The sequence below is a fragment of the Neopsephotus bourkii genome, unplaced genomic scaffold, assembly GCF_033783945.1.
Source record: "Neopsephotus bourkii isolate Nb327-2 ecotype Australia unplaced genomic scaffold, CSIRO-AGI_Nbou_v1 NB_53, whole genome shotgun sequence".
Classification (NCBI taxonomy): domain Eukaryota; kingdom Metazoa; phylum Chordata; class Aves; order Psittaciformes; family Psittacidae; genus Neopsephotus; species Neopsephotus bourkii.
The window spans coordinates 3,113,062-3,127,353 of NW_026900570.1; the positions used below are offsets into that span (position 1 = coordinate 3,113,062).

At 44.6% G+C, this 14,292-nt stretch overlaps 1 long non-coding RNA gene across 1 annotated transcript; it reads right to left on the minus strand.

Moving 5' to 3' along the window:
- Positions 1 to 721: 721 nt before the first annotated feature.
- LOC133209577 (uncharacterized) lies at positions 722 to 13,678 on the minus strand. The gene is made up of 3 exons (XR_009724683.1): positions 13,613 to 13,678; positions 13,425 to 13,494; positions 722 to 806 (listed from the first exon to the last, which is right to left on the minus strand). It is a non-coding gene; the product is annotated as an uncharacterized LOC133209577 (long non-coding RNA).
- Positions 13,679 to 14,292: the final 614 nt, after the last annotated feature.

Sequence of the window (14,292 nt, forward strand, 5' to 3'; positions counted from 1 at the left end):
TACTGATGGATTCTGGAACACAGTTTTTTTCATGGTGATTAACCACCCAGGCAAACTAATGAAGGAAGGGTTCATACCTTGGTGGTTTTCTGAGGAGTAAGAATCATGGCCACCATTTCCTGCTGTCAATGTGTTGTCGTGGTTTAAACCCAGCCAGACAGCTCGTTCACTCTCTCCCCCCCTTTTTGCCCTCCCCCTGCTCCCGGAGGGATGGGAAGGAGAATCAAAAGAATGCAACTCCCTTGGGTTGAGATAAGAACAGTTTAGTAACTAAAGTATAACACAAATCACTACTGCTATCACCAATAATAATAATGACAAGGGAAATAACAAGGGAAAAGAATACAACACCTCACCACCCGCTGACCAATAACGCGCCCCACCCCAGCCTGACCAAACACCAACAAATACCTCGTCCAACCCCACTGTCCTCTAGCCCTTCCAGGGTAACTCCCAGTTACATCCTGGGCATGACGTGCTGTGGTATACAATACCTCTTTGGCCAGTTTGGGTCAGGTGTCCTGTCTCTGCTTCCTCCCAGCTTCCCCTCCTCCCTGGCAGAGCATGAGGCCCACAAAGTCCTTGGCCAGACTAAAACATTTGAGCAGTAACTAAAACCATTGGTGTTATTAGCACCGTTCCCAGGCCGAAAGTCAAAAACACAGCACTGCACCAGCTACTAAGAAAGAGAAAAAATGACTGCTACTGCTAAACACAGGACACCAGTAAACATGGATCGCAGTTGAGCAACTCATTTCTTCTACCCCTCATGTATTCTGGATCAAAGACCCATCTGCGCCTTCTCTCTAGAAAGTGGTGGAGAAACAACTTCCCCACCATAGCTGACCCTGCTAAAGCAAATCTGCCTCCCTTGACACCCTCCTATAAAGGAGCTGGAGTCTGCAGCCATTGACCACAGAGCAATGACAGCACTGGGCTGCTGCAGAAGCCATGCAAGGGGTTCATCAGTAAATGAGGCTCTAGAAGATGCTTACCAGGAATCCAGGCAGGATCCTGCCTGCAGTCTGCAGTAAGACTCAGTAAAAACGTCTCCACAGATAAAAATGAAACACTTCAGGCTCAACAAACCAGTGTTGCATTTTGTGACATTAGTTTGGATCTTGCCAAGCAGCCATAGCAAGCAGTGCAAGTGACAGGTCACTGGACCTGTGCACAATGTGAGAAATGATTGATGCACCTTCAACTGAGAGGCACCACTGATGGCTTTTATTAGTTCTACTGAGCCATAAACCCCCATCACACTCTTTCAGTTGTACCTGGGAATTTACATCTCATCCCACCCTTTTTCCATAACAACAACTATTATTATTTGGGGTACAAAGCAAAAATATATAGTGCTTCTGGAGATGCCTACACTATGACTTTGCAGCTGTCAAATCCACTGTCTGCAGAGCAGGTGTTATTTTTACCACATGCACTCAAGGAAACAGCTTACCCTGGCTATGGTTTTCAAGAACGCAGCCATAATATTTCAACTATGTGTACTATCATCATGACAAGTCTGTCAGTCAGTCTGTCTTGGGAGCAGCTTTATTTTTCCTGCATTAGCTTTCTGTGATCAGACCCAAGAGCCTCAACGTGGCAGACACTCCATAAAAAAAGCAGTGAAAACCCAGTTCCTGCCAAGGCTCTTTGCATTCATTGCAGATCCTTTGGAAAGGCTGCTGGAGAAGAGAAGCTCTCACAAGAAGACCGTTGTGGTGGTTAGAGAAGCTTCATCGCTGTGGTACCTGCGGCCTAAGATCTTCAATGGGTAAGCAAGGGAATAAAAGGCTTTTTGCATGGATGGGATGAGATGTGCATACAGGGGCAGGAAACGTGTGGGGATAAAGCAGCCTCCCTGGTGAAGTTACAACAACCAGCAAGAAAGGTTTTAGCTTACCTTCCAACCTGCCCCCGTTCATCAGGAGCCCATATCATATAAAACCTAGCAGAGATCAATAAATTTCTTTTCCGTGCTGGCACGTTTAATGAAAGATTCTGCTTGAAAATGCCTAAAATATAGTATATAACTTCAGATTCTGGGAAATTGGTACAGATGCTGTTCAGAACTGCAATGCACTGAATAAGCCTGTTGCTGTTCCCACCTCTCCCCTGATAAATGTAGGATGTAGTACTCCATTAACTCCACTTGTCTCCAGTGTTTGTATCCAAAATTAATAATCCTTGCCGTTCTCTGCCCAGCATCACCCCAGTATAACTCAAATAGAGCCATTCATCATTTACAGCATTGTAACCACTCAGGCAAGGATGCAAAAGTGGTATAGCTTTAGTTCCTAGCACAAACATATTCATATTGACATGAGAAAAAGCTATGTTCCTGCTACACAGTCTCCACATTGGACTGTGGCATAGTTGAGAGTGGACTCAGCTCTGGCTGTATGGAGGGCACTGTTAGTGCCTGATCTCACAGCCCTGACAGATTACTGTAAAGCAGAACTCAATTACAGACTGCACGTTGTCATTCTCAATGTTATGAACCGTATCCCTCCTCAAAACCCCGTGCACGCAGCAACCTGGCTGCGTGGAAAGTTTACTGTCCTTGGCAATGCCAAGCAATCATTAATAATGATTGTTATAATATATCGGCTTGTGATGGAGGCTGTTGGGGGTGGCTGACAACTCTCTCCAGGTGCCCAAAAGGACATTTCTTTATCCCGTTAAACTCTCATGCAGAGGGACTAGCTCAATAGAGGCAGGGGAGTGGGGAGTCATTGCAGGCAGCTGTAATAGATGCACAGCAGCAAACACTGCATTTATGAGCTGAGCTCGTATGTCTTCGGAGGGGGGCGGGGAGCATCTTTACTCCTTGCATATAGAGCACGTGCTATGTCACACGATGTACAGCCAGTCAGCCACAAATTATGATGTTCATTGGTACAGACCGTGTGGCTGATAACACTGGCATCATCAAAGCCTGGTGCATTAAAAACCAGAATGATGACCCAGCTTGCCTTTGTTTTCAGGACACACAGCCACGCCAAAGGCATAGGGACCAAACATGGTACCATCCCATTTGGCTCCCACCAAGGATTCATTTCTCTTGACTCCAAGGTTGCCTGCCCCTACTTCTTGCCCAAGTCTCTCTCGCTGGTGGCAAAATTACACTATGTTTTTTTGACTCCGAGCAAGGCTGGCCACAAGCAGTAAATAAAGACAAAATGCAAAATATGACCCTAGACTGTAAAAGACATACTATTCTAGACTAAGACTATATGACAATGCGGTACTGGGAAAAAATGAAGAGCTAAAGAGCCCTTGCAAATGAGAGATGTTGAGGACAGAGGGAGGAGGTTGCAAAGAGTAATCACATGTTTTTATTCCTTCTGCAGAGATACAGTTTGTCACGTAATAATACAGTCAATAGCTTTATCTACCTTTTGCAGCCGGCAGGCAGAGTATGTGTAGCAACATTACCCCCTACAGTTCAACACTAGGTTCCCACTTTCTTTGAGCTTTCAATACAGCTCTGGATTTTGCTTATCTTAAACCACTGAGGAAACTTCTTATTTTAGTTTAAACCTACCAAACTGACATGTGTGTGTAAAACACTTGGAGGAGGCAAAAGGAACAGGCAAGTTGGCAGCTTGCAAAGACTAATCACTGCAAATGAATGAAAAAAACCCAACACTTGAAGTTACCCTAAGTAACTTTCCATTAGCACTTTCTCCTTATTTAGAGCTTTTTGGTCACAAGTTTTCATTTGACTGAGAAAAATGGTGATTTTTCCACTTTCCCTAATGTTTTCATTTACTATTTGAGAAGAACATAAAAAACATCTTACAAGATGGAAAAAATTACTTGACATTTCAGATTTGGGAACTTTATTTGGGGAAAAAGGTACATTTCTAAACAAAAAGTTGTCTTACACTTTTTTTTTTCTTAGGTGCAGTGTTTAAAAGATAAACCAGTTACCACAGTATTGCTGGATGCTTGGGGGGATGTCCCATGGGCTCCTCCAGCTCTCAGGGATCCCATCCCTGTGGCACTCACAGGGCTTGAGGTATTCCAGTCCAGCCTCAGCAGCTGTTACCTTGCCCTATTTTCTTTTTCCTTCGTTCTCTTAAATGTGGAAGTAAAAAGGGGAAACACAGTAGAGCATTATTTAAAATAACATAAGCCTTGTGAAAGACAAAGCACCTTTGAAAGGGGATGGAAATATCTTTAGGGGTTAAATGTCCACGGGTATTAAATTTAAGGCAACATTTCAGGGAGCAGTGCCTTAAAATGCAGCTGGTGCAGCACAGACACCCGACTGTAAAAGCTGAAATTGGCTTTTTGGAGCTCATTTGCACTTCTGGTAGAATCACAGTGAGCTCTGAAGGCCAGGACACACACAGTTACCTTTGCATTTATCACAGGTTATCGCTTACGGCTGTAAAATGCCTGAGCTTGTTTATTATCTAAGAAATATTACAGGGGATTTTCTAAGGCTCAGTGCCCTGCCGCAAGCGCAGCAGTGACACGAAGGTGCACAGCAGGAGGAGGATGCTGAGCCACCAGTCACTGCTCCCAAAGCCCACCGTTGTACTCCAGTGGTGTGCAGCATGGTGCAATCCTGCCCACATAGAAACCTGCACCAGCAAAGCCGCTTTCCTTCCCATCCTGAGCAGACAAGCTACTTCATCACCTCACCCATGGTGATGGAGAGGGGAAGCCACCTCTGTATGAATACCCTACTGTGTTGTAGCATCATCAGAGAGGAGCCAGTGTTGCATTTTGCAGCGTATCATGCAAATCACAGTTCATACAAATAGCAGGCGAAAGACTTCCCCAGCCAAGTGTGACAACTTCATATATACCTCAGATAAAAACAGCGGTATGGAGTATGATTAAAACAGGAACCCTGACATTGCAATCACAAATCTGAATGGATTCTGGGTTAAGAGTAATAAATTTAGCACTGATCAGTCTGTGGCTTTGCCTTTGCTACTATTAAAAGCACATGAAGAATCCAGAAAAAAAAACAGTTTCCAGAATAATTTCTTGTGTCCTGCCTCCATTATCATACTTCGATTTTATCAGTACAGACCAGACGACATGTGTGAGCATTTCCTTGCTGGGAGTGGAAAGCTACAGGCAAAGCCTCTGCAGACAGAGCTTTTAATGGATCTTGCTAGATCACTGCAACCCTCTGCTCAGGGCTATCTGTTTTTTGGTTTAAAAGTACCTTATCTTGACTTAGCAGTGAAGAATCAATTTTGACTGCAGGTTGTTTTTAGCCAAGGGGTCAACCTCTGTGGTATCTGGTTTGGAAAAAAGGATATATTTGTCCAAAATAGGAACCTGTTTTCTACAGGATGCTGCATTTGGGGGCTTAAAGGGCAGATAATAGCAGTCCTACCTGCGCTGTGCAGAAAGCATTCTATAAGCCAAGCACCACTTTTCCCCAGCATATTCAGGGAATAGATCAAAATTTAAGATTTTGTACAAACTCATCTCAGTTTCTCTTCCTTTAGAGATTACCTGATAGCGATGCCCAGTTGCAATTAACCTGAACATATGGTTGCAAGGAATCCCTCAGTTCTCCATCACGCCTCTAACTTCCTCAGAGAGAGGAGCTTGAAGGAGAAGCACAGAGTTAAATACTCTGTAAGCACATCTGTGCATTCATACATTAATCCTTTAAGAAAAACTCAAGGCCAAGTAAGCCAAACGCTGCATCAGAAGCAGGGATTTCCAGCCCTAGCACTGGCTCTGCAACTCAGGCTGCAGCTGTCCCACTGCCTGACTCTGGATAAGCTTTGAGATACAAAGATCTCAGGAACAGCAGAAAGAAACTGGGAACACTTTTAAACTGAGCTTGTTTTTTTCCCCTGGGTTTGATGTTACTATTGCTGTTACCCTGTTTACATCTCCTTTTCCATCTAAATTGCCATTATTGTGATTTTTGTCAAATTAAGGTTGAAATGTCAGCATCCCCCAGGGCTGACACTGAGATTTTCAAGCAACTGGATACCTGCACAGGGCTCTTCTGGCACAGCACTAAGGACCAGCACTCAGAAAAATCTGGCTGTAGCTCTGGGTGGCTTCATACCCTCCCAACAGATCAGTGGGAAGTGTGCAGCTGATCCTCAAATTACTCCAGTCACCAATCCACTTTCTTCCCTGTGTGGAGCATGCAGAGCAATAGAGCAATGATTTCCAAGTAGTACTAAAGCATCCCAAACATCTAAGATGCATGCTATATATCAACACTGAAATTAATGCTAAAAAATGAGGTCTCCAGACGGCAATGACAGTGAGAAATGTGCCTTGCCAGAAACCCTCACCAAAGGAATTTGAAACTCCACATTTTAAAGAAAGCAAAACCTCAAAGCCCTGAACTCCTGTGCAGTTTCACAACAAGATCTGCATCAAAAGAGCAATCAGAGCTCTCATCAAAACCAATTTCATATGCTAAAGCAATGCCAAGTAATTACTGTAAGACACTGTGGTACAGCTGCCTCAAGTTCCTGTGCGATCAGCATATTTTAAGGAGAGTTTTGCAGTGCTGTTCCTGGATGTTGCAATCACACAAGTGCCTTGGGGAACCAAAGCACACAGCCTGCCATGGTTGGACTCCACCTCCTTCTGGAGGTGAGAGCCCACCATTAGCAGCAGCCTCTGGGATCCTTCAGGATCTGTTCCATGCCTATTCCCACTCTACCTGACACTGAGGACCCCATAGTGAGGGTTATTCTGTGAGATATGGGCAAATAGGATCATATCCTTCTCCTGTTTGTGCGGTTTACTCAGCCAAGGGACTGCCCAAATGCAATGCTGCTGTCACGTGGATCAACTGCTTCACTACAACCAGCTTCAGTGGAGCCTGAAAGCATCTGCTCAGAAGCACAGCACAGAAGTCAGCTGTCAAAGACTGAGGATGTAGACCCCTTTGAGAGGACCTAGGGTTTCCAAGACATTTTCCTAGGGCTTTTTCATGGGACCCTACAGGAGACCTACAACTTTCTGGAAGCTGGGCAAGGTACCTGTCATCGTTTAATCCCAGCCAGCAACTAGGCACCACACGGTCACTTACTCACTCCCCACCCTGCAGTGGTATGGGGGGAGGATCGGAAGAGTAAAAGTGAGGAAACACATGGGGTGAGATAAAGAGAATTTAATGGGTAAAACTGAAGCTGCTCTCACAAGCAAAGCAGAACAAGAAATTCGTTCACCATTTCCCATGGGCAGATAGGTGTTCTGCCATCTCCAGGAGAGCAGGGGCCCATCAGGTGTAACAGCCACTTGGGAAGGCAAATGCCATCACTGCCAGCATCCCCCCTTCCTCTTTCTTCTTCCCCCAGCTTTACATGCTGACATAGCTGACCATAGTTGAGGTCAGCTGGCCCAGTTGTGTCTTCTCCTAACTTTTCATGCACCTCCAGCCTGATCCCTGATGAGATGGGATGAGAAAAGGCCTTGGCTCTGCGTAAGCATTGCTCAGCAGTAACAAAAACATCCCTGTGTTATCAGCACTATTTTCAGCTCAAATCCAAAACAGAGCCCATACTAGCTACTGTGAAGAAAATTAACTATATTCCAGAAAAAAAACACAACACATTCTCCACTCCTTATTCCACACCATTTACGTCATGCTCAGGTTCCACACTATCTAATATGTGCTCATTAGTCACCACCCCCCTTCTCATCCTTTGATATAATATACATATATCATTCCCTTAGTCCACAGACCACTGCTGTAAAATGTTCATAATATGTTCAGAAATGTCTACAGATACGTACACTGAGTTAATTTTGTCCATGACTTTGAGCCCCATCTCTTATGGTGGTCATTCAGAACAGGAGAGGTGGTGTGTTGTGTGGAGTTACTAGGCATCAAAGCCAGCTCAGGTCAGGACACTGCTGTACTTGCGCTGCTTCTTGTATGGCTTGTATTCCACTGGTTCAGGTGGTTCTTGTTAAAGCAATTCCTATAACAATCAACTCAAATCCCAGGTTGTAATAGTTTAAAGGTATTTCCATTACCATCTCCACTTCTGGTCTCTTTGGGCCAGGTTATATGGTTTAACGTTGCAATGAACTCCACCCCTGTACTGCTGTGGCACAGACTTATCCACAGGTTGCAGTCCCTTAGGGGTGTACCTGTTCTAGGAGAGCTTTATCTATGAGCCACAGTCTCTTCAGGGGTATATCAGATGTGGCACAGACTTATCCACAGCCACAGTAACTCTGAAGTGCACCTGCTTCAGCATGGCTTTACCCATGGGCCACAGTGCCTTTAGAGATACACCTGCTGCAGCATGGCCTTATCCACAGCCACAGTCCCTTCAGAGTAACTGTGCTCCAACATGCCTTTGCCCATCACTATAGTCCCTCCAGGGGTATACCTGCTCTGTGAGCTTATCCATGGCCCATGCTTTGAGGTGCTCCAGCATGACCTCATGAACAGCTGCAAATCCTTAAAGACATACCTTCATGGTACAGACACATATTCATGGCCACAGACACTTTGGGTGTCCTGCTCTCATGTGGACTCAAACACAGGTCACAGTGTCTTTGACTCCAGTTCACTCTGGAGTTCTGGCCTCCCCAGTACAGCAGTGCAGAAACAGCTGTGATGCCCCAGCCATCTGCCAACCCAGGCACATTGCCATTGCTGTTATCAGAATGTTCCCAGACACAGCAGCATCAGATGATAAGCTGTACAGCACTACAGCAAGCAGCAAAAGCAAAAAGCAACCACTAACAAGCACTAGACTCCAACATTCAGTAAGTCAAGCAAGCCCCGTGGCAGCACAGGAACCTGCCAACTAATAGCTGAACAGCAATAACAGATACAAATTCAACCTGGCACATCCCAGTCAAACCTGTCATTATCTCAAACCCCTCAAGCACCATGTTGGGCACCAAAAAGGACAGTCATGGTTTAACTCCAGCCGCAACTAAGTACCACATAGCTGCTCACTCGCACACACTGCATCCCCAGTGGGATGGGGACAAGACTCAGGAAAAAAAAAAACACATAAAACTCACGGAATAAGAGCAGCTTCATTATTGGAAAAAAATTATTAATAATAAAAATAATAGTAATAATAATAGACATAAATAAAACCAAAGGGAAAAAAAGAAATTATGCACAATACAACTGCTCACCACCTGCCAACTGATACCCAGCCTGACCCGAGCAGTGATCTGGGCCTTTAGGGTAACTGCCCCCAGTTTATATACTGGGCATGACATGCTGTGGTATGGAATACCTCTTTGGCTAGTTTGGGTCAGATGTCCTGTCTCTGCTTCCTCCTGGCTTCCCGTGCCCCTCCTCACTGGTACAGCATGAAACTGAAAAGTCCTTGATTTAGAGTAAACACTACTGAGCAACAACTAAAACATCGGTATATTATCACTGTTGTTCTCATACTAAATCCAAAACACAGCACCATATCAAGAAAAAAAACAAACTCTCTATTCCAGCTGAAACCTGGACAGCAGCTTAAGGCCTCTCAGATTAATATCCAAGTTTAGCTGACAGAATGAAGAATCCTTCCTCATCCTTTCTGCATTAAGGATGAGATTCAACTTGAAAATTAAGACACCTACATCTGGGGCCTGATCCAATTGCCCAATGCAGGGATCTGGCATACTCTGAAATGCTGCAAGGTATCTCATCTGGACTACAGCTAACACTCCAGAAGCTCATGGGTTTCACATGGAATTACAGAATCATAGAATAATATATTCATAGAAACATAGAATCAAAGAATGGTTTAGGTTGGAAGAGACCTTAAAGATCATCTAGTTCCAACCCTCTGCCACAGGCAGGGACACCTTCCACTAGAGCAGGTTGCTCACATAGATTACATGTGGATGTCTCAGATATCCTAGGATATATTGGATGGCAATAGATGGAGACGCCAAATTGGACCCTGGATCTTCACCATCTGTAATAGCAACTCAGCATTTTCCTCATAGGCATATACATAACCACACATAAACATGATTAAACATAATTAATTTGTGAGACACATCCTATCTGTAGCTTATTTGATGTTCTGTAGATCACAAGAAATACACCTTCACTGCTCATGTTACAGCTTGTGATATTATTTCCTCATACTTACAAGCATACAACAGGCTGGATCCCATCCTGGTGGAGATTCCATACTGACGTTAATAGGATCAGACGCATGGCCTGTGCAAAGATCAAATATAAGCCTCTTACCTCAGCTTCTAGAGGCAAAATAGCATTAGGCACTTCAGAAATGCAGATAAATTCTATACTGATACAATTATGTCAAGAAAACAACAGATAAAGAGATAATTTTGTTGCCTGTTGTTTTGAATTTGTAGGAGATGTTGCACAGATCATCAGAAAACATTAACAATTGGTCACATCTAAAATATGTGCTTATAATTTTTTCAGAATCTACCTAAATACGAGAACAAAAGGCTTTTCTTCCTCAAAACAAACAGAAAATGCTATCTAGTGTTGGCTCTTTGCTACTGCACTCTCACGTAACTGAATTAAGCAAAATGAGCTGTGAAGCATCAAAGTGCAGAGGGCAGCGTGCCCAGCAGCACTGCACACTCAGGAGTCAGGAGCCTTGTCCTGTTTCAAAGTTTATTCTGAATTTCAAAGATGATATAAAGCTCACACCTGCTGGATTCCTACCCTGCAGAGGAAAACAGGAAAGAGGAAGAAAGGCTGGGAAGAGAATATGTAGCATAAAAGGTTTAACTAGGCACCAGCACTGGCTTAGCTCTACTGTCTCCTTTGGCTTAATGCAGCACAGGATCCTCTCTAGGCAGAAAATATATATAATTTTAATACATATATGTTAAAGATTATATGTGTGTGCTGTAACACTGAATTATGTAAACTGCTAATATTAAAAAAATTAATATTGAACAATAAGCATATGGATTTAGGGCTCAAGGGGAGGAATGGCAATGGACTGAAGATCCTCAGGGTTTCAGAGCAATCCTTACTATTTATTGTATGTGTTAGTTAAAAAAAAATCCCATACTCTTACAAGTATTTGTGGCTCCCATTCTGATGGCTGGGTTAATTAAAGGTCAGATCCTGCCTCCACAGCCACTCTTGCAGGAGAACTATACAACACTGCTCTTCCACCAGCAGTTCTATCCATCAGCCAGGCGCTGTGACATCTCAGCACGTACAGAAACATCTTCTTTAAATTGCCATCAGCCTTGCCTGAGACGGATCAAAACATCTCAGCTTCCCCGTGCGATGTGTCTCAGAAATGTCACTTTCATCCTCTGCAGGTGACGCCACAACTAACAGTTTTCATGTCCTTCCAAGTAGGAGGGAGCCGAGGGAGGGAAGGGGGAGAGGAGCTGGCAGCAGGCATTACCATGATTGCTCATATGTTGATTTTGCTTTCCAAGGCCAAATTTGCCATTGCTGACTGTATGAGACACATCATATGCCTCTGCTTGTGGCACCCAGAGCTGGCACTGCTCCGTCTGTCTTGGAACAGAGATCATCAGCTCAAGCTTTGGCCATAACATTTTTTCTATATGTTTTTAATGTGCCCCATGGAAGCATATCGATTTTTAGTTGGACCACTGCAAGTAATGCCTCAGAAACACTTGCCTTTTGAAATCCACAGTTTTAATCCTGATGTAAAGGCAGAATGAACTGTGCACACCAGACATTGGTCATGTTACTACTGTCAGACAGGAAAATTAGTTCATATTTGGAAAACAATACAAGATCTGGAAAATTATTATCAGACTAATGTGCTCAATTAATCAAAAAGCATTCTCATAAGAGTCTAATTCAAGTCTTGTGTAAGCTCACTATGCCAGACCTGTCCTGTTTTCAGCACTACACAGCCCTCAATCAGGCAGAATGCTGCTGACATCCCTGAAAGTTCTGTCTGGGCCAATCCCTGTGCTCATAGAGGAAACCTAAAACTTCTCCCTTCCCTGCACCCTTCCAAGGCTGGTCACAGGGTCTGCAAGCACAGGACACCCTTTCTGCCCAGGCTCCCCGCTGTCATCAGAGATGCTGATCCTGCTGATGGGGCTGCACACTACACTGTTATTTTTCCTACACGCTATCTCCAAAGGTTCCCAAAAATCAATTCACAAGATAGGAACTAATTCCCCCATAACTCACACAGTAGAGAACAAGCCATCACATCTCAGTAGTGCAGTGGCACAGCACTGCCATTTGCCAAGTGACAGAAGCGGAGGCTATCGGAGAGCCCCAGAGCATCACATCACTTCGGTCATTCAGCAGCTTTCACACTTATTCTCACCAGTCAGAGATTTTAGGTGAACAAAAATATGCTGAGAAGGGCAAAGATGAGATCTCTAGGTCCAGGTCCCCTCTCCTATCCAACAAATGGATAGGGGAAAAACAACCGGTTGATCCCAGCAGACAAAATGCCCCATTCGGCAACTGCAGAGGATGAATCTTCAATATTTCTGGAGAAGGGTTTGGGAAAAGTCCCTGTCCAACAGGAGAGGACACAGAACCAAGTGGCAGTAGCTTGCCAAGGCACATGACAGCCAGTCTTGGCGTGTCAGCAACAAGTGGTGTCCAACATCTCAGTTCTTTGCCAGCACTTGGTATCTGTGAGCACTGGGCACTGACACCACACCACGTACAGCAAGCAAGGACAACCTACAGACCAGGCTGCCATTGTAGTACTGGCACAGGAGAATAAAGGAGCATCTCCTTTCATTTGTGCCTGAAAGAAGGAAGATTTAACTGGGACAACCAGTTTATTCCTGTGTCTGACCAGTAAAGATGCAGTCACAAGTTCTTATAATGTGATTTCACTGCTAATTGTTCCAGCTCCTGGGGTCATGAGGATATGGACAAATGTCAGCTACCACTGCAGAAACGAGCTCCAAGACTTGTCCCTGAGGGGAGCAATCTTTTAAAATGTAACTCCAAGAGGCTGGAAAACCAAAGGCAAATAAACGTTGAGATGCAGACCATAGTACTCATCCTCTTTTTTTCATCTCGGTCTCCGAAGGTGAGATCCATGACAGTTTAACAACAGGGGTTGGCTCTACAAGACAAGAAGCCCTGGGGGCTGTGAAGGCTGCCTGGGAAAGAACATTAGAAACCTTCATGCTGAGGCCCCATTTTATGGCTCTGGTTGAAGGCATGCTCCTGCGTCAGATAAAAAGACGTATCATACCAAATGGTTATTATCTAATAAAAATACATACAATAATCATCCCTGAATGAAGAACCAGAAGTGTGTAGCAACACTTCAAAGGGTCTTTCACTGCAACTGCAATGTTCCAGGCTTTTAGAAGTTGAAGCTAAGGCAACAAACTGTCTTGCCACTCAGGAGGGATGTGATCTCCCACTGAGATACAAGGGTGAATATGGGAAACATCCTGAGCAGTAATAATGCAGGCTTCAAACCCTGGATGCAGGCATCACTTCAATATATGTGAACTGATCCCCTCACCTGTGATTCTGAGCCTTTTTAGTACAGGAAAGCATTACTGAAGAAGTCTTTCTGCAGGCTTGCACGTTTTCTAAGAGGAAAGATAGTGAAAACAAACGTCTGAATTACAAGGTCTTTCAGGTTTTTTTGTTTTCACTAAAAGCATCTGCCAGAAGAAAGATTAACAATACATGGAAATGTGGACTAACCTGAACACATCAGGCTGCAGAGGCATGATGAGCCACAAGTGCTCAAGGGGGCAAAAGTGCCATGCTACGTGGCACGTGTACAGCCAAGACATGTTCCTCCTCTTCCAGCCTCTCCCCATTCCTGACAGCTCCTGGCCAGCCCCTCCCCTGGCTGGCCACCCCAGCACCTGCTCCCAGTGCCCAGCGTTGTTCCCCAGATCACAGTCTCATTTCCTAATGGTCTTTGCCAGCCCGTGCTTCTTTCTCCATGACCCAGAAACTCTTCAGCTCCAGGCCCTTCTCCCAGTCTCCCCCCATCAGTGTGGTCCCAGTGTCTGCAGGGTCAGTGCAGCACATGGACACCCATTCTGGTCCCCAGGGACAGAGATGTTTTGCCAATAAAAAGCATCTGGGGCATGCCCAGTGTGGGCAAGCACTGCTTTTTTTAATTCCACTGAGTTTTTCCTGAGCCTGTACCATGCACAGGGACTGCTGCTGGGACAGATAGAGGCTTTACCTGTTCAATGCAGCTCCAATACTCCACCTACACCAGGTCCTCTCCAGCCTAGATAGGTCAGTTAAATATATCACGCCCTTAATCCGTGTAGTTATGGTGGCAATCATGGGTCAAAGTGACATGACAAATTGCTTCTGAATTGCTCACCAACAAGCTGAAACTCTCCTGCCAATAACCTCTAGTC